This window comes from Mesoplodon bidens, assembly GCF_964165515.1.
Source record: "Mesoplodon bidens genome assembly, contig: HAP1_SCAFFOLD_352, whole genome shotgun sequence".
Lineage (NCBI taxonomy): Eukaryota > Metazoa > Chordata > Mammalia > Artiodactyla > Ziphiidae > Mesoplodon > Mesoplodon bidens.
The window spans coordinates 1-21,916 of record NW_027672295.1 but is presented as its reverse complement, the minus strand read 5'-3'; the positions used below and the strand labels follow the sequence as shown (position 1 = coordinate 21,916).

At 41.3% G+C, this 21,916-nt stretch overlaps 1 long non-coding RNA gene across 1 annotated transcript; it reads right to left on the bottom strand.

Moving 5' to 3' along the window:
• Nucleotides 1–1,863: 1,863 nt before the first annotated feature.
• Nucleotides 1,864–13,256, bottom strand: LOC308610391. Its single transcript, XR_014014539.1, has 3 exons — nt 11,932–13,256; nt 11,137–11,300; nt 1,864–3,214 (listed from the first exon to the last, which is right to left on the bottom strand). It is a non-coding gene; the product is annotated as an uncharacterized lncRNA (long non-coding RNA).
• Nucleotides 13,257–21,916: the final 8,660 nt, after the last annotated feature.

Genomic DNA, 21,916 nt, shown 5'->3' with positions numbered 1-21,916 from the left:
TCCAGGGCCTCTGGGAGTAGCAGCCGACTGACCTCAGCAGTTGCATTATTACACACCTCACAGAAGGGGTCTGGACATAAGAGTTGACGCAAGCGGGTGGTGTCATCGTGCCGGCCCAGGGTGCTGCAGAAGACAGGAAGTACAAAGGTGCAACCAGGACCAGAACAAGGAAAGGGGGACCTGCTGGCCTGGCAGGGGTGGGGTCACTGGAAGCCTGCTGCCCCTTCACATTGCTCCACATCCATGAGTTCACAACATGCTCAGTAGCCCTCACCTCAAGGCCTTCATCACATACTCATTCCTATGCTACCCCCTGCCATGACTACAGCAGGTTGCACTGAATCCCTGGAATTGCATAGAACATGCTAAGGGGGGATCAGGAAAGAAGGGGAAAGAGTCACCTTTTCAGAATAGAAATCAGCTGCGTTTTCTCCTCTGTTTCTGTCTGGTGACATCTCCAACCTGAGAAACCAGGAGAGTGGGTTATATGTAATGAAGGTAGAAGCAGAGGGATAATAAAGGAGTCCCCTTATGGGAAACCCTTGGGATATTAGACTCTGAAAGACCCAAGAATTAGTAGATGAGGTCAAATGGTCAATGATATTAACATGTGTATGTTGCTTCTTGTAAAGTACTTTCACATGCATTTTATCTCATGTGATGCTCAAAACCACCATGTGAAGCCCAGAGATCAGTGTTGCCTTAGAGAGGGATCTGATCATCCAGGAAGTCAAAGGACTTTTACAAAGTCAGGACACAGAAGTTCTGACTCTTGACATCTCACCTGGCCACCTGTTGGGAAACACCCATTGCCCAGGTCCATCACTGCTTCATGCCCAGCGATGAGCAGAGCAGGGAATCTGAGAAGTGTCTCAGGCTCTGACTGCCTTCCCACAAGCCTCTCCTCTGAGAACTCTGGTCTCTGAGAGAAACTGTACCTAGCAGTTGACATCCTCAGAGATCAGGGACCTTGGATCTCCTGGAAAAGGCAGGAAGGGTCACCCTTGAAGAGTTCAGGTGGGATAGGCAGAACCTTACCTTTTGGTGTTCCACCTTTCCTTCTCCTCTTGGCTCTGCCCTGATGCTGAGAACAAAAGAAAAGAATGAAGGGCTGGGGCTCATTTCTCTCACTCTTCTCTAGGAAACTCAGATATTCATTATCCGTGAATAATATGACTCTCTTTTAATTAACAGAACTTTATGTTCCTTCTTTTTATCAATTTTAAAGGTTTAAAATGCTTTCAATTTTTTTCTTCTTTGACAAACTCAAAGAAGGACTTTCGACTATGAGGTCCACACTTGATATTCTCAGTCAGAAGTCATCTGCCCAAGGAGGGCCTAGCATCTGAGGCCAACAGTTACGTCCATGTCCCTCAGATAGGACCCTGTATCCTGGAGCTCAGGCTCCAGCCTATGGTCAGAGGCTCAGCATTGCTGCTCTGATCAGCCCAGCACAAAGGAAGGCTTTGTCGAGTGATGCCTGACATGAGAATGTGAGGCATGATCAAGCAATGGGGAACTCTGTTCTCCTGCAGAGATCCCAAACTCTCTAAATAACCCAACCCAGGGCCACAGAATTACTGTTTGGGATTTTATCCTGGAGTCCTCCAAACACTCAGATGGGACATGGGCTTCCACTGGAAGCAGCCACAGAGCACAGGGAGACCAGGTCGGTGCTTTGTGACCGCCTGGAGGGGTGGGATGGAGAGGGTGGGAGGGAGGGAGATGCTTGAGGGAAGGGATGTGGGAACAGATGTATATGTATGACTGATTCACTTTGTTATAAAGCAGAAACTAATAAAAACAATGCACACACACACACACAAAATGTGGGAATAGAAATGGAAACAACAATAAAGAATCTCCGTTGGGGGCTCACCCAGGGCTGCTTACCTTTCGGATGTCTTTGGTTTTACTAAAGATAGATGAAAATGGCAAGCGCACCAGGTACCACAGGAACAGAAGAAGCAACCCCAACCCGCACAGGACGACGAGGTTTTGGTCAGTATCCAAGGATGTTGAGTCACAGCTCGGACATGGGTCAGTAAGCTGTTCAAAAATGAGAGAGCGTTCCATTTTCTGAATTCCGTTTTCTGAATCACAAGGCTGCTTGAAGTTACTGAATTTATTGAGCAGTCCCAGGCCTGCATCACAGAGCACTGGAGAGTCACAAAGGGTTTCTGAGTGTGGGGGAGGGGACAACATGGAGAGGGTGTGTCCACGGCCCCTCCCCCACCCACCAGTCCAGCAACCCCTTCCGCCCCTGCTGGGCCTTCCAGGTCCCTCTGCCCTACCCTGCCATCCTATTTTCCAACTCCATCCTTTCATGGTTTCATATATTTACAGTAATGAAATTTTCTGCTTGTCCCTTCGGTAACCCAGATACTACCTGGGTCCCCTCTACTGTTTGGTAGAAACTTGACTTGGGTCTCACCAATTCCACTGCCTTAAGTGTCTGAAATACTGTCTGGAATTTTTGCTTGTACCCACACATTTATACTCAGGATCATATATGTCCTTAAATCCATCTTTCCTATAGAATCTTTTCACTACGCAAACCCAGTTCTAAAGAACTTAAAAGTTCTTTTATCCAGTTTTGTGAATGTTGAATAGGGAATTTTGCTTTTTGTTGCAGTCAGCCGTTACCATCTTCAGTCAGAGGGGCTGACTCAAATAATTAAAATGAAGAATTCATTGTTCAACATTCACAAAACTAAAGTTACTATAAAATAAATGTAAATAATTAAACTTTCACGAGATCTTGAGGATAAGTCTGTAGCACTTATTTTTCTGAAGTTAGTGAAGCTTAAACTGCATAAAGACTTTTAGGGCATGCTACACACACACACACACACACACACACACACACGCACCCTTTGACAAACCAATCTGGTATTTTCAAATCTAAGAATAAAGTGTTTTCTCATTTTATTCCAATCTTCCATCTTTTGTTTTGACCCTACTTCTTCCTACTCTACCTAAAACACAGACAGTCCCTGACTAGGGGACATCAATTTTCTAACATGTGCACAAATCCCTGTCCTAGTCAGTTTGGGCTGCCGTAACAAAACACCATAGACTGGGTGCTTAAACAACAAACACGTATTTCTCATAGTCCTGGAGGCTGGGAAGTCCGAAATGAAGGCAACAGCAGATTCTGTGTCTGGTGAGACCTACTTCCTGGTTCGTCAACAGCTGTCTTCTCCCAGCAACCCTGCAGAAAAAGTGGGTGAGAGAGCTCTGTGAGGTCTCTTCTATAAGAGCATTAATTCCATTCATGAAGGCTCCACTGTTGTGACCTAATCACCTCCCAAAGGCCCCATCTCCTAATACTATGATATCATATTGTTGGCCTTAGGGTTTCAACATATGAGTTTGGTAGGACACAAATATTCTGTCCATAACACTACCCAAAGGCTGTGCTAAGTCCTCTGGTGGCACGGTAGGACCCAGGAATGTCAGAGCCTTAGAGAAGAATCGAGTCTTGAGCAGCCTTACCTGATTATCCTTGTGGGCCCTGTAAATATCATCTTTTCTTAAGTGTGCCTTGCCACAAAGGTTGAGAAGCTCTGCTCTATATAATCATCCCCATAAATGTTTGAAAATCAACTACCTGCCATGCTTTTCTTCAGGCTCCTCTTGTCAGGTTTAAATAATCCCAGTATTTCCCTCCCCTCTTCCTACATCTTCCTTTCTAAACTCTTTATCTTCATGATAGCTGTTCTCTAAACTGTCTCCTAATTTCTCATGTCTTTCTTAAACTGTGATGCCCTTTATTTGACACCCATGGCCTAGCACAGTTACTTGATCTCCTGTGAAAGGGTTAGACAGCCTTCAAACCCACAGAGTCTTCTTTCAATTATGCAGGAACAGGTAACCTACCCTGAGGATAAAATCTGCCAAGAGGCACCACTTCCTCCTGACCTTGATATGCAGCCTCAGCCAAGTTTTCATTTAATAAATATTTCCTGCTGGAAACTAGGAGACACCAGTACCTGTAAGTCGCAGGCTCTGTCCTTAAGGACCTCATGGTGCAGTTTTAGGGGCAAGCCCTACACAGGTCAAGAGTTACATAACCGCACAGGAGAGGTCCCCCATGGCATTTGTGAATTGGCAACTGATCTCTGGAATAGATCAGAGAAGGGACAGATGCTATGGGTGATAACTGCTCAGACATTTTATGCTCCTTAGGAAGGTATCCCTGCATGCCTCTCCAATTTTCTGATACAAATTAACGATCCTTGGAGAAGATGGTTATAGAAGAGCTTTTCTCTTTTAAAAGGGCACATGTTGGCTAGATATCCTTACATACATGTGTGTGCCTTGCGTGTAAAACTTACAAGAAGTTTCAATTAAAAGGCTTTTCCCAAAATGTTAATAAGATTCCTTTTCAGAACCTGGTAGAGCTCCTTCAAAATTGAAAGAAACAAAGGACTAAATGTACAGCACTTTTTTTTTCTTTCTTTTTTTTTTGTACCAACCACAAATAAACTCCATTGGTATTTAGTAGGAGAAGTTCACAGCACTTATCCTTCCTAGACTAACATCAATGATAAATTATAAATTTATTTGTCTAATTTATAGAACATTTTGCTTTCAGCAATCTCAGTGGATTTTCACAAACATCCTGTGATGTAAACAGTACAGGTATTATTGTGCCCATTTTATCAGTAAATAAAAATGAAGCTCAGAGACGGGAAGAAACTTCCTTAGATCGTTCAGCAAGTAAGTAAGTAGTAGAGCCCTGCCTACTAAATTCCTCACATTCTCAATGTTACTATTTTAAACAATATAAATAAGTGACTTCTTTAAAAGTATGCCCTGGTACTAAAATTAAAGTGGTTATGTGATTGAGAATATTCACTTTATCCATTAAATGAGGCCAAATTTGGGAAGTAAAGAAAAGGTATTTTTGGCATCCTATCACCTCTTAGGTACCTTTTCCTTTTCATTCTCAGCACCAGTATCTTGATAAGTTTTCTCTATTGCCCTCTTAAAACCTACTTTCAAGAACTCTATTACATATGATTCTCAGTAAGGTATAAATGAATAATAAAAGCTTAAAATGTCATCCCTCCCAGGAACACATGTCACACATTTTACATATATCTAACCCCAAAGCCTTGTAATAAAGCTCTCACCAGAGCATTTCAGGCAGCCATCCTGAGGTGGCAGTGGTGGCTTTCAGTAGAGTGAGATCTTCTTCTCTCCACCCAATGACATCTTCCCAGTTGACCTTCGTCACTACACAGAAGTCTGGTCCCAGATTTCAGGCTGCACATGGTTAGATTATCCCCAAGAAAGAGTATTTTCGAAAAGCTCTACTAGAATAGTACACTGCCTATTGGAGGAGACTCAGTAGGGATAAGTCGTTCGTCTAGGATTGTCACATGTCCTCAGTGCTCTCGCTCACACACTGGCCACGGTCCCAGGGATGAGCCACGTAGAGGGAGCTTTTTTTAGGTTACCAAAAAGCCTGAAGAACAACAGATTCTATTTAAAACTGAACTTAACACTGCCGCTTTAAGATGTTCTTCGTTCATACACACACCACACTTCCATTGAACTCTACCATGTAGTATTTCTAATAGAAATATCAAGAAAATAAGGCATTGCCTCTGCCCTCAGGCAGGTCATAGTTCAGTAAGTAAGGCCTGCAAACAAGTATAATAAAGTGATATGAACTATAAAAGAAGTAGGAATAAGAACACAATGAAAACACAGATGAAAGAGCAATTAATTCTTCCGCCAGGAGGGAAACGAGAGAGAGGCAGGGAAAATTTCAGACGTGGTGCCAACTGAGACGGGCCTTGTGAGGTCACCTCCTCCTCCTCTCCGTCCCTGCCCTGGCCATCTTCCTGTTCCTCACCCCCTTCCTCCTCACCCTCCTTTGCTTCTTTCTTTAGACTTTAATTTTTAGAGCAGTTTAAGGTTCACAACAAAACTGAGCAGAAAACACAGAGCTCCCATATGCCATCTGACCCCCCCCCAACACCCCTCCACACACACATATAACCTCTCCCACTATCAACATCCAGCACCAGGGCTTCCCTGGTGGTGCAGTGGTTACGCCTGCCAATGCAGGGGACATGGGTTCGATCCCTGGTCCAGGAAGACCCTACATGCCACGGAGCAGCTAAGCCTGTGCACCACAACTACTGAGGCAGTGCTCTAGAGCCTGTGAGCCACAACTACTGAGCCCGCAAGCCATAACTACTGGAGCCCACACACCTAGAGCCCGTGCTCTGCAACAAGAGAAGCCACTGCAATGAGAAGCCCATGCACCGCAACCAAGGGTAGCCCCCGCTCACTGCAACTAGAGAAAGCCTGCGGGCAGCAAAGAAGACCCAACACAGCAGAAAGGAAGGAAAGGAAAGGAAAGGAAAGGAAAGGAAAGAAGGGAGGGAGGGAGGGAAGGAGGGAGGGAGGGAGGAAGGAAATTAAAAAAAAATGCAGCACCAGAGTGGGACATTTGTTACAATCATACCTACATGGACACATCATTATCACCCAGAGCCCATAGTTTACGTGAGTCAGACAAGTGTATAGTGACATGTCTCCACCATTGTAGTATCACACAGAGTAGTTTCGCTGCCCTGGAAATCCTCTGTGCTCTGCCTCTTCACTGCACGCTCCACCCTAACCCCTGGCAACCACCAATCTTTTTACTGTCTCCAGTGTTTTGCCTTTTCCAGAATGTCATATAGTTGAAATGATACAGTGTGTAGGTCGCCTTTTCAGATTGGCTTCTTTCACTTAGTGATATGCATTTAAGGTTCCTGCATGTATTTTCATGGCTTAATAGCTCATTTTTTCAGTGCTGAATAAATACTATTCAGTTGTCTGGATGTACCACAGTTGATTTATCCATTCACCTTAGACATCTTCTTGCTTCCCAGTTTTGGCACCTATGAATAAAGCTCCTATAAACTCTTTTTCTTAACAAAGCACGTTGTTGAGGCATAATTCACATACCATATAATTCACCCATTAAAAGTGTACAGTTCAATGACTTTTAGTATATTCACAATGTTGTGCATCCATCACTACAATCAATTTGGGAACATTTTCATCACTCTAGAAAAGAAACTCTGTTCCCCCTAGCCTTCACCCTTCAATCTCATCACTCTCCCCAGCCCTAGGTTACCACGAATCGACTTTCTCTATAGATTTGTCAATTCCAGACATTCATATAAATGGAATTATACAATATGTGGCCTTTTCTATCTGGCTTCTTTCACTTAGCATAATGTTTTCAAGGTTAGTCCATGTTGTTCCATGTATCAGCACTTCACTTCTTTTCATGGCAAGTAATATTTCATTTTATGGATATACCACATTTTGTTTATACACTGATCAGCTGATGAACATTTGGTTTGTTTCCACTTTCAGCTATTATGAATAAAGCTGCTATGAACATCTGTGTACACATTTTGGTGCACACATATGTTTTCATTTCTTGCTTATTCGTTTTTGCAATAACTTAAAGTCACACTTTGTCTAAGTTTGTTGTTTTCTGAGATTTTGGTAATATAACCATATCAGACTCCCTATGAAATGAAAGCTTTGGAGTCTAAATGCAGTTTTTGTCAAATGTCTGGGTGCATCAATTTGCCCTCCTGCCAACACTCTCAAAATTAGCCCTTGAGTCAGCAGGAATGATGGTGATGCATAATGCTTAACATTTAAAAGTAATGAACACCTTATGTTCTCAAGTTCCTATTCTTAGAAAATCAGAGGAGGGTGTGCGAAGAGAAAGTGCAATCCAGCCAAAGTGAACATGAGCAAACCTATAACATATATAAAAGTGCATGTGTGGTCACACTAAAGCATTGGGCATGTGTCTGAGGATGAGAGTAGCCAAAAAAATGAGGCTGAGAAAGAAGGGGACTCAACTGTGAATGACTTTGAATGACAGTTTAAGAAGCCTGAACTCTGGACCAAGGGAGTGGGAAGCTAAGGTTTTCATAACCAGAAGAATGGCCTTCCCAGATCTCTGTTTTGGAAAGATGACTGGCAAGGTGACTGAGAGTTAGGGGGAAACATGCAAATTATATCACATAGGACTCTTTCTCTTGCAGATGATAGAAAACCTAATGAATTCTAGCTTGAGCAAAATTTTTAATTTATTGGCTTCTATTTCTCTATAACACAGGAGCAGATTCAGTTTCTGACTTGCTACCTCTTGGTTCTGCTTTCTTGGTGTTGACTCATTCTCAAGCCACTTCTCTTATAGTCCCAAGGTGGCATCCAGCCAGGAAAAACAGAATTGTTGTCCCAGTTTCTCAACCAAAGTTCCAACATTCAAGTGACTGGGACCAGCTCAGGTCATAAGAACACCCATGAAATAATTACTGGGAACCAGAGAATACTACTGGCCTAGTCTAGGTCAGTGCTACTCAAAGTGTGGTCCGTGGACCAATGCCTGTTTCCACATGTTTGTTACCATCTACAACAAGATAAGTTTAGACAATCAGCCATAAAAATAAACGAAATTGAGTTCTTTGTAGTGAGGTGGGTGGACCTAGAGTCTGTCATACGGAGTGAAGTAAGTCAGAAAAACAAATACCATATGCTAACACATAGATATGAAATCTAAACAAACAAAAATGGTTCTGAAGAACCTAGGGGCAGGACAGGAATAAAGACACAGAGAATGGACTTGAGGACACGGGGAGGGGGAAGGGTAAGCTGGAATGAAGTGAGAGAGTGGCATGGACATATATACACCACCAAATGTAAAACAGATAGCTAGTGGGAAACAGCCGCATAGCACAGGGAGATCGGCTCGGTGCTTTGCGGCCACCTAGAGGGTTGGGATAGGGAGGGTGGGAGGGAGATGCCAGAGGGAGGAGATATGGGGATATATGTATATGTATAGCTGATTCACTTTGTTATACAGCAGAAACTAACACACCATTGTAAAGCAATTATACTCCAATAAAGATGTTAAAAAAAAAGGTAAGTATAGAAACTGAGGATGGTTAGAAACTTGTACTGCAATTTGAGAGAGTCATTAAATTTAATAATAAAAACAGGCTTATCTTTTGTATGTCATAGTTTGTGTGTCATTTTTCCAGTGATTCATTTTTACTATATTATATACAAGTACCAGTCCACAGTGGATGGGGGTGTGGGAGATGAAGCAAACTGGTCCTTCACCACAGATAGTCTGAGAAACCGTGGTCTCATATACATGGTCCACTGTGAAGCCTGTGGGTGAATCAACATTCTGGAAGCACACAGGGAGACTTTGGGGAGCTCTTTCCCCTCGCCATGAAAGAAGGCAAAAATAAATGTCCACTATAATCGGGATCTTAGTTGGAGAGAGGAAGGACATTCCCAGACTTACTTTAGCTCTCTTATTTTCTCAAGCTTTTGTCCACGTTGATCTGCCCTTATTCAGAGTCCCTAGTAAGAATTTACTCTGCATAAGCTTTGGATATGGCCAGTTTAATAGGCTAAACATTACATGGGCATTCACCTGCCTTGCCCATTAAAACTTGTATTACTAGAATCAAAGCATTTGAATGGCTCTCTTAAGCCATTAAGAGAAAAACAACTTTGAGCTAGACTAACACAAGGTAATTACTAAGCTGAGCGAAATTCCTCTGCCATGCTCTTGGCACTGAGGTATGGAAACTCTACAGCCCTATAAGAAGTCTGAAGGAAAAAAATGTTTTATACAAATTTCAGGGGTCTAAGTTTCTCATTAAAAGTACATTTTAGAAAGTTGTTTTAAGTTAACTTGCTAGGGCAGTTGTACGGCAAGCAGACGGATGTAGCAATTTGTCAAACTGCAGCTTTCATCTCTCTTTTAAAATAATATGGAAACAATAAAAACACAATTAAAACTAAAATTAAAAAAGCATAATCTGAAAGAGTATTTTGATTTTTTCTAATTAAAGCTCTGCAATTAAAGTTTTGCTGGAGAACAACCTGTGTTTTTCATCTCACAAAGGGCTAATAAATGCACAGAATTTGAGATGTCTGCTAAAACTCAGAGCTGGAAGTGACCTTGGAGAACCTTCTAGTCTGGCTTTCTCATTTAACAAATTGGAAACTGAGGCCAGAGCAGGTTTATTTCTTTTTTCCTTAATCCTTTCTTTCGCGTGTGTGCATGTGTGTGTTTTCTCTTGGTGTCTGCACATAATTTAGTCACTCAATATAGGACTTGCTTCTTTCCAGTATGAAGACAAGGACTCAACAAACACCAAAGTTTATGCAGTACTACCTCGAAATCTGCAATTTTTGCCTAAGTGAACTTCACAAACCATTGAGATAGTAATGCATTTTTGTGAAAACCAAATGGAAATACAGCATGTGCCTTCATGCCTTCTGCAATAAAATAAGCTGAATGTAACTTCAGTATTCTTTGGTGACCCCAGCTTAGTCTAATAAACAGCTGTGATACTGCAGAGGAGCAGGTGTAGGCCGTCTGGGACATGGACACATGTGCATTGTCTCCAGCAGTGCCCCACAAACCTGCTATCATTTTAAAAGTCCATCACCTGTATTTTAGGAGTTTACCTCTTTTTCATATAAACACAACAATTGTTTGCCAAATGTACATATGCAGTGCAAAACTGACCTATGACAGAACTGCCTTTAGCAGGTCACAGGGCTACCCTAAAAAGTTAATGTAGTTTGGATCACTTTTATCCCCTCAGGGGGTGAGGGAACGACAGGAAGGAAATGGAATATAACAAATAATATAAGATTTGGTGGGTACTTAATTTGTGCCCCAAACTTTCACTCATTTCATTTCTTAACTATCTTGTGAGAGAAGAAATATTTCTCTCACTCACAGATAACAAGACTGAGCCCCAGAAAGATTAAATAACTTGCCCAAGGCCATAAGAGCTAAAAAGTGAAAAAGTAAGGATTTGAACCAAGCTTGCTTTGGTCCCAGACGTGCGTCTTCAGTCCACACAATACTGTCTCAGAGAGTAGAGTCACTGGGTGTTGATCACTGACTTCATTTTAACATGCCAGGAGCTATATTTTGCTGTATAACAAACCACCCCAAAAATTAGTGGCTTAAAACAATGAACATTTTATTTGCTCACAATTCTGCAATCTGGGTTGGGCTTGGCTGGGTGACCCTTCTGTTGATCTTACTGATGGGCTACTCACGTGGATTCATCCAGCTGGCAGGTCAGCAGGGGCCTGGGCTTGACTGAGACACTGGGATGGCCAGGCTTGTCTCTCAGGGCCTCTCCCTCTTATGTGGCTTTTCTGACAGCCTCTCCACATAGCTCCAGCAGGCTAACAGAATTCTTATAAAGCAGATCATGGCTCTGAAGAGAACAAAAGCAGAACTTCTTAAGGCTTGGAACAAGAACTGATAGAGCATGACTCTGCCACTTCCAGTTAATTAAAATAAGTCATACTCCCAACTCAGGTTCTAAGAAAGAGGACTACACAGAGGCAAATACTGGGAGATCACGTGGGGGCCAACAGTGTAACAGTGGTCGCTATATTCTTCTTGAACTGTGGCACAATCAACTGTAAAAGTTGCTGTTTCTTCTATACCTTCCATTTTTCTTATGTCCAGTTTTTCACTCTTTTCCTGTTTGTTTCTCCACTTTCTCCTACCATTTCTTAGCTTTTCTGCGTTGTAACTGGCCTTCCCTAGGCAGCCACAAATAAAGGATGCCTCTCCTTCAGAGCAGTGAACTGACCAATCGCATCTTGTCAACCCTATTCTTCAGGTCATCAGTCTTTGCTAAAGTGTTCTACTGACAGAGGTTTCTTTGTCTAGGTTTTTGTTTCATTTTGCTTTGCTTTATAAACTGGGTTCAAAGCTGGAAGTCTAATTTAAAGGAAATAGGACATTACTGCCTCAAGAAGCAACTTAAGTGAGTACATTTAAAAGCTTCACCCTTATAAATAAAATTTAGAATCTATCATACTCCTCTTCAGTTTTACCTGCAAGAAGGCAACATGTCCAGTTCAATGGCCAAGGCAACAAATCAGTGTTTATCATGTTTTACATGCTTTAAATTCCTTTAGCAGTCATTCACCAGGGCAGAGAAGGAAGAGAGGCCTGTAGGAATCAGATAACTTCCAGCATTACAATTCTAGTTCACAGCAGGTTGCTTCTTACACATAGCTAAAATGAGATCCGATTAAATTTCCATTGAATCATTCAACCTGTCTGATCACTGCTTTCTGCTGTCAGGAGAGCATTAATGTCAGCATTCAGCCTTCGCTCATCATGTGGGAGAAGGATGTGTGTAGGGGGTGGAGGGTGGCTTGGGCATGGCTGGAGGGAGGAATGAGGGACGGCTTCTTAGTAAGGTCTGAGAAAGAGGGAGGTTGCTTTATTTGTTGAGATGGGGTGATTCAACTCCCAAAGTGAATTCTGAGAGACAGCTGCACACAGAAGAGAGATGGTGATTAGAACTAATTATTGTTGTTGTAGATGTTTTGCATTTCTATAGCACTTTGTATTTACAAAGAATTTTGTAATCACTTATTAACTTTCCTGCACCAGAACCTTGTGACATGGGCAACAGTACCACAGATGTTTGTATTTGTCTTCTGGGAAGAATTTTGAGCTGCTTTGGCCATATACTAGAATTAAGGAATCAAAATCCTTATTGCACCTCTTTTACTTCCTTTGTGACTTTGAGAATCCGAATAAGAAGAACTTGAACACTGTTTTATTCTCTAATTTTATTATGAAGAGTAACTCCTGAAGATGGTTTAGTACTTTGCTAAATTAAAAAAGATATTATATATAGGTACATAATAACAACACTAACTTCTCAAAAATTGTTTTCTTCAGATTTTTAAAAAATAAAATTAATAATAGTGTCTATATCATATTTTTACATATCAAGTGTTTAGCATAGCGCCTAACGTATTTACCTAATGAGTGCTTAATACATGTTATCCATTATTAATACTGTAACAAGACCCAAGTAACATATGCATTCTTATTGCCTCCACTTGATTTCTTTCTTTCGTGTTCCTGTCTTTGGGTAAAGATGCATGCAGATGTACCTTCACTTATTCAGCAATATTTATTGAGTGACTACTGTTTATCAAGCATTGTTCTTGGAGCTAGGTATAGAGCGGTGAACAAAAAAGGAGTGCCTGCTCACATGAAGCTTATATTCTGGCAGGATGGGGAGGACTCACATCATTGTGGAGGAGGGACTTACATTCTAATGGGAGTTAGGCTGGGATAGAGAATAGAAGCATGATTAGGGTATATTTAGAATATGTGTGGAAAAACTTGTTCCTGAAACATTTATATCAAAATAGTATTTTGTTATAGCAATAGGTTAAGTGTTTATGTTTAAGCTATTTATATAAAAGTATTTAAATATATACTTGTTTATTTTAGGAAAAATATACTTAGGAATTTATAAAATATTTAAAGAAAATATTATTTTATTTATTATAATATAAATAATAATACCACCATACTGAAATTTTTTAAGATAGAAAAAGTATCTATAATTTCATTACAATATTATTCCTTTTAAGTCACCTGCTTCAACGTAGGAAAAATGGGCTCAGTTTCCTGACATTTGGGCATGCCTTGGAGCAGCAGACAGCTCAGTGGGATGGCAGCCGTGGGAAAGGATATCACCTAAAGGCATCCTGAACTCCCTTAGCCCAGAGCCTGCTTTGAAGGGATGAGGTAAAGGGAGAGGAATATTGGCCATGCTGAAAAAGAGCAGGTAAAGATGAGTAGACTGGATCAGAATTAAGTCCCTGGGACATGCCAGGTGCCAGAAGACCAGAGAGAAGGTTCTGGAGGTCGAGAGGAGCCCCAGGTTCTCACTGTTGCCTTCTCAACCTCAGGTGATTTCTGGGGAAACAGCTGCCCCTACCCCCGCAAGGTAAAGACTTCACACTTTTCTTTCTGTTAGGGTATTAGGGCTGTGGATTGACATGCAAGCCAGAGTCCTTGCTTAGATGACCCTGAAATGAGTTAATTTGGAGTTCCACAATCTGTGATTTTGGCCTCTTGCCCTCTTTTCCAGCTTCCACCAATGTCTTCTCAGTCTGGGTTCTTGCCTGGATACATCCAAATTTTGATGCAGTTTCCCAATTTATTCCTCACTCTTCGGACACTGAAATGAGTTGATGAACAACTTGTAGATTTTTTTTTTTTCCAGTACGCGGGCCTCTCACTGCTGTGGCCTCTCCCATTGCAGAGCACAGGCTCTGGACGCGCAGGCTCAGCGGCCATGGCTTACGGGCCCAGCTGCTCAACGGCATGTGGGATCTTCCCGGACCGGGGCACGAACCCGTGTCCCCTGCATCAGCAGGCGGACTCTCAACCACTGCGCCACCAGGGAAGCCCCAACTTGTAGATTTTTAAGGTCAGAATTAGAGTCATGGAATTGAAAAATGTGCCCAAAAAGGTCATCTGGGAAGTTTCTCTCCATGTTCCTGACCCTGTCTGAAAAGTTTGTTTGTTTCTTTGTCCTGCTTAAAACTTTAGTTCTCTGACAGCAAGATTTCATAAAATGAGACCAACAGTCACACAGTCACCAACAGTCATACCAGAAATCTTCATGAATATCAGGAGTAAATGTCCCCAATCTTGATGGAAATGTGTTGGGGGCTCTTCTGCCTTCTTCTAGGCCCCTTCCTGAGACACTCCCTTGATTCTGCTCTGGGTGTGAGCACTAGCTGCAAAGCCCTTAAGCTTTCTTTATTCTGGACACTAGGCCCACTGGCTTCCTGGCACCTCCTTTAATGGTGCAGCCTCCATGCTTTGTCATTCTGTTGGAAAATCCTATAAGGTTTAGGAACAAGAGATGTTGTTTTAGGAGAAAACTCCCAATGGTGTCTCTGATCTCAGGTTCCTTCTATGTTACCAAAGGAAAAGTCAGCCAGGTCATCCGCTGACATGAAGAGACCCAGGCAGGAGTCCACAGCAGCACTTCAGTGCACTGAGAAACCTGCATAAACAGATGCCTTGTCCCAGGTGCTGAGAATTTAAACTTCAGGCTTGGATGAAGCCCCTAGACACATTAGGGAGACGACCAACAGTTTTTCTATTTTACATAGAAATGCTAATCTCACTTGCAGAAGAGAGGTACCAAAATAGTATTATGATTATAACAGTAGAAATGTAGGAGTGTGGAATTTGTAATGTTATAGACAAATTAAGCACGAAATGCAAATACCACATCAGAGTGGGCTGTGTATCCAGATCTCAGCTGAAATTCTCGGAAAGGGTTACAATGGCTAACTAGTGCAGCTGACTAAAGGGCTACGATGTGAGGAGATGGAGTGGTGGGTAAAAATAGGTGATGTAGAGAGAGGAGGAGGCAGTCTTAGGTTTGTGACATCTCCTCAGCTCTTCTGGGGAGGTTGTTCATAGATTTGAATATCTACAGTAATGAGTTCTTCCACTGAAATACATATACTTGAGAATTAATAACTGTTACTTGGGAGGGTAATACAGACTGCTGTGTATGATGACGTGACAACTTGAAGACTTAGTACGTTTGGGCTTCTCTAACAATACCATAGACTGGGTGGCTTATATTTTATTATTATTATTTTTTTTTTGCGGTATGCGGGCCTCTCACTGTTGTGGCCTCTCCCGTTGCGGAGCACAGGCTCCGGACGTGCAGGCTCAACAGCCATGGCTCACGGGCCCAGCCGCTCCGCGGCATGTGGGATCCTCCCAGACCGGGGCACGAACCCGTGTCCCCTGCATCGGCAGGCGGACTCTCAACCACTGCACCACCAGGGAAGCCCTGGGTGGCTTATAAATAGCAGGAATTATTTCTTTTGGCTCTGGAGGCTGGGAAGCCCAAATCAAGGTGCCAGTCAGTAGATTCAGTGTTTGGTGAGGACCCAGTTCCTGGTTCATAGATGGCCATCTTTTTGTTGCAATCTCAGATGGTGGAAAACAGAGGGGGAAGCAAGCTCTATCCTGACCCTTATAAGGGTACAATCCCATTCATGAGGGCTCCACCTCCATGACCTCATCTAATCCTAATTACCTCCCAAAGGCCCCACTTCCTAATACCATCACATTGGGGTTAGGGTTTCAAAATGTGAATTTGTAAGGGACATTTAGTCCATACAAAGACATTTGATAACCTGCAAATCTGATTGCTTCAATCCTCTGCTCAGAGTGCTCCAATGGATCCTAGTGCCAATAGCACAAGTCACTCATTATTTATTGGTTTGCTCATATTATTTTTTTCATTCTTTCCACAAATATTTGTTGAGTAGCAGTCTGTGCTAGGTGCTGGCGATGTAGCAGTAAAGAAGACAGACAAGGGACACCCACCCCTCTTGGAGCTTGTATCTTGTGGAGACAGACAATAAACAAATAATTTAAATGGAGGTGGTATTTTAATAATAAACTAATGTGGATTTGTTTCACAGACATCCTAACCCCAATCATGTTTCCCAAATCCAGTCGTATTCCCTTGTAGCCATTCCACCAGTATGTTCTCCACCATAAAGAACCATAAGATAGAGGGGAAACTCCCTCCAGAGAAAATGATGAAGTAAAAGAAAGCACTTTCATTGAGAGTAGGGGTGTGGAGGTGGGAGGATGTAACAGAAATATTCAGATAGTGCGAAGGTGATCTGAGACCCTTTGAGCCTGATGGCAGGTACAAACCTTGGAGAAGCTCTAAGTTTGATGTGGAGGTGGGGAAGGGGAGAGTAGACAACGAAGGAGCATCTGTGAAGGCAAGTGTCTGGGTAAAACTCCTCCCCAAATGCTGCTCGTTCTCAGTGGTCTGTTTTTAGAATGCAGAGGTTCAACAGTCCCTGTGTAGCCCTAGAGTACTGTGAGGACAGCAAGACCAAGGGACACTGGAGCCACTGAGATGATGACCGTAATGGAGGTTGCTGGTGGTGCTTGTTGATCCCAAGTGGATTCCAGAAGGACAGAAACTAACAGTCAGGGATGGATTAGAGATAAACAGGGTGAAAGAGCTCAATTGAAGACCAGCAGAAAAAGAGTACGGAGACCAGCTGTACTCCCGTGTTTCCAGGGAAGAGTAGTAGACTTTCCCTGACACTGGGACACTGTGTTTGAGAAGCGAGAGGGGAAAGGGAAGAACACTCCTATGAGGGCTGAACTTCGAATTGGCTTAATACTTACCAGAAAGTGACTATCACATATGAGAAGATCAAGAGACAAAGGAGAGAATGAAAAGAAGCCTGGACTGATAGGAAAAGTTTAGCTCATGAGAGTCTTTTTTTTTTTTTTGCCACAAAGCAGAAGCATAATATTTGTCAATTGATTAATGTTTTAAAACACAAGTTTCATGAGGCCACGCCCCTACTTAAAATCCTTCAATAGTTTTCCATTACATTTAGAATGAATCCTAAATCTTTAATAGGGCCTAAAAACCTCTGTGATATTGTGGCCCTCCAACAACTTGTAGTACCGCTTCATTTTAATCTCACCAGTCAGAATAATAATAAGCTAATATTTACTGAACAATTACAAACACCCTATGAGGTAGGTATAAATGAGGAAACCAAGGTCCAGAGAGGTTATGTAACTTTTCCAAGGTCACACAGCAAGTTGGGAGCATAGCTGGGATTCAAACCCAGGCCATTTGACTTTGGAACCTGGGCACTTCACCACCACACTGTACTGTCTGTTTCAGTTCCTCATAGTGCAAGTGCTTTCCCACTTCAACCCCCTTGTGTACTTCCCTGTCTAAAACGTTCTTCTTCAAATAAACTCACTCTTTCAGTCTCAGCCTAAATGTCACTTCCTCTGCAAAGCTTTCCCTGATAGCCATATCCCCAAGGTTAGGCTGCATGTCAGTCCTATACACATCAGGATACCCTTCTTATTCCTAAGTAGCACTTTTTGTAATTTTATATTTATTTTGTGTGATAATATAGTGCTGGTGGGAGGTTGGGTCAAAAATTTTAAACTCGAACACATACACCAAAAAAAGTAGCTTTTTTTTAAAAAAAAAAAAAAAGCTGACCTAGGGAATTCCCTGGCGGTCCAGTGGTTAGGAATCTGCACTTTCACTGCTGAGGGCCCGGGTTCCATCCCTAGTCGGGGAACTAAGATTCCACAGGCTGCGGTGCTGCCAAAAAAAAAAAAAAAAAAAGCTGATCTAATCTTACATTTGAGCCCCAGCCCCCTTGTTTGTATTTCTGACTTGTTTTGAAGAGCATTAGGAAAGTCCTTATATATATAGATAAGTGGTTGTAAAATTTAACAATTTATTTTTATGTACTGTCTTTCCGTCTCAGGATTTTCTTCAGTTAAACAGAGCCATTAGAGAAGTTTTATTCCAATTTTTGTAAAACTTCATAGTTTGGTAGTTTCCAGTGTGTTAAAAATTAGTAGAGGGCCCATTAGAGAGTACATGCTATTGTGTATTTATTTAAAAAAATGTTTATGGATAAAACAGAGCAATGGGCTTGCATGACATCATGCTTATAATTGAAACTAGTAGTCCTATGTGGAGTATTTGCTGGTGCTAGGGGTTATGTTCCAGGGGCTGATGCTAAGATGCGTAACTTACTGAAGCAGCAAAGAACAGGATGATTAGGAAGAGGTATAAAGAAAGTTTGTAAGAAAAACTGAGAGTCAAGCTGAGAAGCCAAAAGCAGTTGAGACATCTGGTGGCAGGATCAAGGCTGAAAATGAGAGAAAAATGAGAAAAATGCACGTACAGGTTTTTTGTGTCATCAGAGGCTTTCATTTCACTAGGTAAATACCTAGGACTGGGATAACTGGGCTGTACGGTAAGTCTGTTAAATTTATAAGAAACTGCTAAAATGTTTTCCAAAGTAGCTGTACCATTTTGCATTTCCACCAGCAATGTATGAGAATGAGAGTTCCAATTGTTCTACATCCTGACTGGCACTTGGTAACATCAGTTTTGTTGTTGTTGTTGTTGGTTTGGTTTGGTTTTTAGGCATTCTATTAGGTTTATACTACTATCTCATTGTGGCTTTAATTTGCATTTCCCTAATGACTAATAATATTGAACATCATTTTACGTGCTGATTTGTCATCTGTGTATCTTTCTTTGGTTAACTGTCTGTCAAGGCTTTTGTCCATTACAAAACATTACAGATTATTTCCTGTTCCTCTACATCCTTGCCAGCATTTGGTGGTGTCAGTGTTCTGGATTTTGGCCATTTTAATAGGTGTTTAGTGGTATCTCATTGTTGTTGTTTTTTTTTTAATTTAACATCTTTATTGGAGTATAATTGCTTTACAGTGTTGTGTTGGTTTCTGCTCTATAACAAAGTGAATCAGCTATACATATACATATATCCCCATATCCCCTCCCTCTTGCGTCTCCCTCCCACCCTCCTTATCCCTCCCCTCTAGGTGGACACAAAGCACTGAGCTGATCTCCCTGTGCTCTGTGGCTGCTTCCCACTAGCTATTTTGCATCTGGTAGTGTATATATGTCAACGCTATTCTCTCACTTCGTCTCAGTTTACCCTTCCCCCTCCCCATGTCCTCAAGTCCATTCTCTACATCTTCATTTTCATTCCTGTCCTGCCCCTAGGTTCATCAGAACCATTTTTTTTTTTAGATTCCATATATATGTGTTAGCATATAGTATTTGTTTTTCTCTTTCTGACTTACTTCACCATGTATGACAGACTCTAGGTCCATCCTCATTGTTTTAATTTGTATTTCCTTGATGACGTGATGTGGGGCATCTTTCATGTGCTTATTTGCCATCTGTATATCTTTTTTTGCCCATTTTAAAATTGGGTTGTTTGTTTTATTACTGTGGAGTTTTGAGAGTTTTTTTTATATATTTTGGATAAAGTCCTTTGTCAAATATCTGATTTGCAAATATTTTCTCCCCATTTGTGGCTTGTCTTTTCATTCTCTTAACAGTATCTTTCAAAGAGCAAAAGTTCAGAATTTTGATGAAGTACAATTTATCAATGTGATCTTTTATGAATCTTGCTTGGATAGTATATTTAAAAACTCTGTTCCTAGCTCAAAATCACAAAGGTTCTCTTGTGTTTTCTTCTAAGAGTTTTAGTATTATACTTTGCCTTTAGGTCTGTGATCAGTCTTGAGTTAATTTGGAGTGTGTGAGGTATAAGTCAAGAATCAGTTGGTCTTTATTGTGAGGGGGGTGCAAATGGATGCACAATTATTCTGGCACCATTTGTTGAAAAGTCTTATCATTTCTCCATTGATTTGTCTTTTCACTTTGATCAAAAATCATTTGTCCAGGGCCTCCCTGGTGGCGCAGTGGTTGAGAGTCCGCCTGCCGATGCAGGGGATACGGGTTCGTGCCCCGGTCCGGGAGGATCCCATATGCCGCGGAGCGGCTGGGCCCGTGAGCCATGGCCGCTGAGCCTGCGCATCCGGAGCCTGGGCTCCGCAACGGGAGAGGCCACAACAGTGAGAGGCCCGTATACCGCAAAAAAAAAAAAAAAAAAAAAAAAAAAAAAAAAAAAATCATTTGTCCATTTATGTGTTGGATCTATTTCTGGACTCCCTGTTTTAGGAATTGACTATAATTTTTTTCCTTAAAGGGCCAGATATTAAATAGTTTAGGCTTTGCAAGTCAGATGGTCTCTGTGGCAACTACTCAACTCAGTTACTGTATCATGAAAGCAACTATAGACAACATGTAAACGAATGAGCATGACTATGTTCCATAAAACTTTATTTTCAAAATAGGCTGTCGGTCACATTTGGCCCACAGGCCACAGTTTGCCAATCCCTGCTCTGTTCTGTTCCATTGACTTTTGTGTCTCTCTTTTCTCCAGTACCACACTGTGTTGGTCACTGTAGTTAAGCCTTGAAATCAGGTAATGGGAATCCTCCACTTTACTTTCCTTTTCTTCAATTGTTTTGGGTATTCTACTTTCTTTGCTTTTCCATATAAATCTATAAGAAATCCTGCTGGGAATGTCCAGATCAATTTGGGGAAAATTGAAACATTAACTAAATTAAATTTTCCAGTCTTTAAACTTAATATGTCTCTTTGTTTATTTGGATCTTCTCTGATTTTTTTCATCAGCAATTTTTTTCCATCAGCATTTTGTAATTTCCAAATATTTGGGAATTTTCCAGAAATCTTTCTAGTCATTAAATAATGACTTGCAGTTTAATTATTTTATGATCAGACAATATACTGTGTACAATTTTAATTTTTAAAAAATTGTTAAGTTTTGTTTTACGGCCCAGAATATGGCTTATCTTGATGAATACGCCATGTGCACTTGAAATGAATGTGTATTCTGCTCCTGTTGAGTGGCGTGCTCTATAAATGTCAATATGGTCAAGTTGGTTAATAGTATTGTTCTGGTCTTCTATATCCTTGCTAATTTTTGGTCTACCTGTTACAGAGAGAGCGGTATTTAAATGTCCAGGTGTACTTGTGGATTTGTCTCTATCTCTTTTCTATCAGTTTTTGTTTCATGTATTCTGGAGCTCTGGGTTCTTAGGAGCATATACATTTAAAATTGTTCTCTTCTTGGGTAGTTGCCCCATTCTTCACTATAAAATTTTCCTCTTTACTGCTGGTAATTTTCCTTGTTCTGAGGTCTGCTTTTTCTGACATTGAAAGAGCCAATCCAGCTTTTTTTCTGATTAGTGTTTGCATTACCTATCTATCTATCTATCTATCTATCTATCTATGTATCTACCTATCTATCTACCTAGTAGGTTTCTTGAAAGCAGCATATTGTTATATAGTTTGGTCTTTTAAAAATTGAATGTGAGAATTTCTTTGTTTTATTTGGTATGTATAGACCATTTATATTTACTGTGATAATTGAAATGGTTAGATTTAGTTGTACATTTTATTATTTTCTTGTTTGTCTTTGTTTCTTGCTCCTCTTTCCTGGCTTCTATTGGAATTTGTGCATATTTACTAATATTCTGTTTTAACTTATTTACTGGCTTTTGGCCATGTAGCTTTGCATCATTTTTAGTGGTCGCTCC